Raw genomic sequence first — 5,000 nt, forward strand, 5'->3', positions numbered from 1 at the left:
ACGATTCGTTCGAGCGGCCGAGCAAGCGATGCGCTCCGAACATTATTCTCAGTTTATTCGATAAATACTCATCCGAGCGCTTTCATACTTGATATTTGTCTTCGAAATGCTTTACCACACGATGATCTAATATTTATAATTGTCCGAGTAAGCCGGAAAGATAAGTTTACTCTTGGCGGTCGGAGCAATATTTCACAAAAACTGGAGCAATACGCGTCCGAGAGCTTTGAAACTCGAGAAATATTGATGACAAGCGGTATCGTGCGTGGATATAACGATTAAAGTCGTGCGGGAGCTCGGGGAGAAAAGTTTACTCTTGGCGGTTGGACTTAGAAAAATTTCGCTCGAGCTCCTTCGCACGGCGATCCGACGCGCCTCGGCGCGCGAACGATTCGTTCGAGCGGCCGAGCAAGCGATGCGCTCCGAACATTATTCTCAGTTTATTCGATAAATACTCACCCGAGCGCTTTCATACTTGATATTTGTCTTCCAAATGCTTTACCACACGATGATCTAATATTTATAATTGTCCGAGTAAGCCGGAAAGATAAGTTTACTCTTGGCGATCGGAGCAATATTTCACAAAAACTGGAGCAATACGCGTCCGAGAGCTTTGAAACTCGAGAAATATTGATGACAAGCGGTATCGTGCGTGGATATAACGATTAAAGTCGTGCGGGAGCTCGGGGAGAAAAGTTTACTCTTGGCGGTTGGACTTAGAAAACTTTCGCTCGAGCTCCTTCGCACGGCGATCCGACGCGCCTCGGCGCGCGAACGATTCGTTCGAGCGGCCGAGCAAGCGATGCGCTCCGAACATTATTCTCAGTTTATTCGATAAATACTCATCCGAGCGCTTTCATACTTGATATTTGTCTTCGAAATGCTTTACCACACGATGATCTAATATTTATAATTGTCCGAGTAAGCCGGAAAGATAAGTTTACTCTTGGCGGTCGGAGCAATATTTCTCAAAAACTCGAGCAATACGCGTCCGAGAGCTTTGAAACTCGAGAAATATTGATGACAAGCGGTATCGTGCGTGGATATAACGATTAAAGTCGTGCGGGAGCTCGGAGAGAAAAGTTTACTCTTGGCGGTTGGACTTAGAAAAATTTCGCTCGAGCTCCTTCGCACGGCGATCCGACGCGCCTCGGCGCGCGAACGATTCGTTCGAGCGGCCGAGCAAGCGATGCGCTCCGAACATTATTCTCAGTTTATTCGATAAATACTCATCCGAGCGCTTTCATACTTGATATTTGTCTTCGAAATGCTTTACCACACGATGATCTAATATTTATAATTGTCCGAGTAAGCCGGAAAGATAAGTTTACTCTTGGCGGTCGGAGCAATATTTCACAAAAACTGGAGCAATACGCGTCCGAGAGCTTTGAAACTCGAGAAATATTGATGACAAGCGGTATCGTGCGTGGATATAACGATTAAAGTCGTGCGGGAGCTCGGGGAGAAAAGTTTACTCTTGGCGGTTGGACTTAGAAAAATTTCGCTCGAGCTCCTTCGCACGGCGATCCGACGCGCCTCGGCGCGCGAACGATTCGTTCGAGCGGCCGAGCAAGCGATGCGCTCCGAACATTATTCTCAGTTTATTCGATAAATACTCACCCGAGCGCTTTCATACTTGATATTTGTCTTCCAAATGCTTTACCACACGATGATCTAATATTTATAATTGTCCGAGTAAGCCGGAAAGATAAGTTTACTCTTGGCGATCGGAGCAATATTTCACAAAAACTGGAGCAATACGCGTCCGAGAGCTTTGAAACTCGAGAAATATTGATGACAAGCGGTATCGTGCGTGGATATAACGATTAAAGTCGTGCGGGAGCTCGGGGAGAAAAGTTTACTCTTGGCGGTTGGACTTAGAAAACTTTCGCTCGAGCTCCTTCGCACGGCGATCCGACGCGCCTCGGCGCGCGAACGATTCGTTCGAGCGGCCGAGCAAGCGATGCGCTCCGAACATTATTCTCAGTTTATTCGATAAATACTCATCCGAGCGCTTTCATACTTGATATTTGTCTTCAAAATGCTTTACCACACGATGATCTAATATTTATAATTGTCCGAGTCAACCGGAAAGATAAGTTTACTCTTGGCGGTCGGAGCAATATTTCTCAAAAACTGGAGCAATACGCGTCCGAGAGCTTTGAAACTCGAGAAATGTTGATGACAAGCGGTATCGTGCGTGGATATAACGATTAAAGTCGTGCGGGAGCTCGGGGAGAAAAGTTTACTCTTGGCGGTTGGACTTAGAAAAATTTCGCTCCAGCTCCTTCGCACGGCGATCCGACGCGCCTCGGCGCGCGAACGATTCGTTCGAGCGGCCGAGCAAGCGATGCGCTCCGAACATTATTCTCAGTTTATTCGATAAATACTCATCCGAGCGATTTCATACTTGATATTTGTCTTCAAAATGCTTTACCACACGATGATCTAATATTTATAATGGTCTGGGAACGCTAGGAAAAAAGTTTACTCTTGGCGGTTGGACTTAGAAAAATTTCGCTCGGTCGGAGTTGCTCGCAATGCGCCCGGAACATTATTCTGAGTTTATTCGATAAATATTCATCCTAAAGCTTTGATACTTGATATTTATTGTTAGAATGCGTTATTATACAATGATCTAATATTTATAATGGTCTGGGAACGCTAGGAAAAAAGTTTACTCTTGGCGGTTGGACTTAGAAAAATTTCGCTCGGTCGGAGTTGCTCGCAATGCGCCCGGAACATTATTCTGAGTTTATTCGATAAATATTCATCCTAAAGCTTTGATACTTGATATTTATTGTTAGAATGCGTTATTATACAATGATCTAATATTTATAATGGTCTGGGAACGCTAGGAAAAAAGTTTACTCTTGGCGGTTGGACTTAGAAAAATTTCGCTCGGTCGGAGTTGCTCGCAATGCGCCCGGAACATTATTCTGAGTTTATTCGATAAATATTCATCCTAAAGCTTTGATACTTGATATTTATTGTTAGAATGCGTTATTATACAATGATCTAATATTTATAATGGTCTGGGAACGCTAGGAAAAAAGTTTACTCTTGGCGGTTGGACTTAGAAAAATTTCGCTCGGTCGGAGTTGCTCGCAATGCGCCCGGAACATTATTCTGAGTTTATTCGATAAATATTCATCCTAAAGCTTTGATACTTGATATTTATTGTTAGAATGCGTTATTATACAATGATCTAATATTTATAATGGTCTGGGAACGCTAGGAAAAAAGTTTACTCTTGGCGGTTGGACTTAGAAAAATTTCGCTCGGTCGGAGTTGCTCGTAATGCGCCTGGAACATTATTCTGAGTTTATTCGATAAATATTCATCCTAGAGCTTTGATACTTGATATTTATTGTTAGAATGCGTTATTATACAATGATCTAATATTTATAATGGTCTGGGAACGCTAGGAAAAAAGTTTACTCTTGGCGGTTGGACTTAGAAAAATTTCGCTCGGTCGGAGTTGCTCGGAATGCGCCCGGAACATTATTCTGAGTTTATTCGATAAGTATTCATCCTAGAGCTTTGATACTTGATATTTATTGTTAGAATGCGTTATTATACAATGATCCAATATTTATAATGGTCTGGGAACGCTAGGAAAAAAGTTTACTCTTGGCGGTTGGACTTAGAAAAATTTCGCTCGGTCGGAGTTGCTCGCAATGCGCCCGGAACATTATTCTGAGTTTATTCGATAAATATTCATCCTAAAGCTTTGATACTTGATATTTATTGTTAGAATGCGTTATTATACAATGATCTAATATTTATAATGGTCTGGGAACGCTAGGAAAAAAGTTTACTCTTGGCGGTTGGACTTAGAAAAATTTCGCTCGGTCGGAGTTGCTCGCAATGCGCCCGGAACATTATTCTGAGTTTATTCGATAAATATTCATCCTAAAGCTTTGATACTTGATATTTATTGTTAGAATGCGTTATTATACAATGATCTAATATTTATAATGGTCTGGGAACGCTAGGAAAAAAGTTTACTCTTGGCGGTTGGACTTAGAAAAATTTCGCTCGGTCGGAGTTGCTCGCAATGCGCCCGGAACATTATTCTGAGTTTATTCGATAAATATTCATCCTAAAGCTTTGATACTTGATATTTATTGTTAGAATGCGTTATTATACAATGATCTAATATTTATAATGGTCTGGGAACGCTAGGAAAAAAGTTTACTCTTGGCGGTTGGACTTAGAAAAATTTCGCTCGGTCGGAGTTGCTCGCAATGCGCCCGGAACATTATTCTGAGTTTATTCGATAAATATTCATCCTAAAGCTTTGATACTTGATATTTATTGTTAGAATGCGTTATTATACAATGATCTAATATTTATAATGGTCTGGGAACGCTAGGAAAAAAGTTTACTCTTGGCGGTTGGACTTAGAAAAATTTCGCTCGGTCGGAGTTGCTCGCAATGCGCCCGGAACATTATTCTGAGTTTATTCGATAAATATTCATCCTAAAGCTTTGATACTTGATATTTATTGTTAGAATGCGTTATTATACAATGATCTAATATTTATAATGGTCTGGGAACGCTAGGAAAAAAGTTTACTCTTGGCGGTTGGACTTAGAAAAATTTCGCTCGGTCGGAGTTGCTCGCAATGCGCCCGGAACATTATTCTGAGTTTATTCGATAAATATTCATCCTAAAGCTTTGATACTTGATATTTATTGTTAGAATGCGTTATTATACAATGATCTAATATTTATAATGGTCTGGGAACGCTAGGAAAAAAGTTTACTCTTGGCGGTTGGACTTAGAAAAATTTCGCTTCGGTCGGAGTTGCTCGTAATGCGCCTGGAACATTATTCTGAGTTTATTCGATAAATATTCATCCTAGAGCTTTGATACTTGATATTTATTGTTAGAATGCGTTATTATACAATGATCTAATATTTATAATGGTCTGGGAACGCTAGGAAAAAAGTTTACTCTTGGCGGTTGGACTTAGAAAAATTTCACTTCGGTCG

The sequence above is a fragment of the Lasioglossum baleicum genome, unplaced genomic scaffold (assembly GCF_051020765.1).
Source record: "Lasioglossum baleicum unplaced genomic scaffold, iyLasBale1 scaffold0057, whole genome shotgun sequence".
In the NCBI taxonomy this organism is placed as follows: domain Eukaryota; kingdom Metazoa; phylum Arthropoda; class Insecta; order Hymenoptera; family Halictidae; genus Lasioglossum; species Lasioglossum baleicum.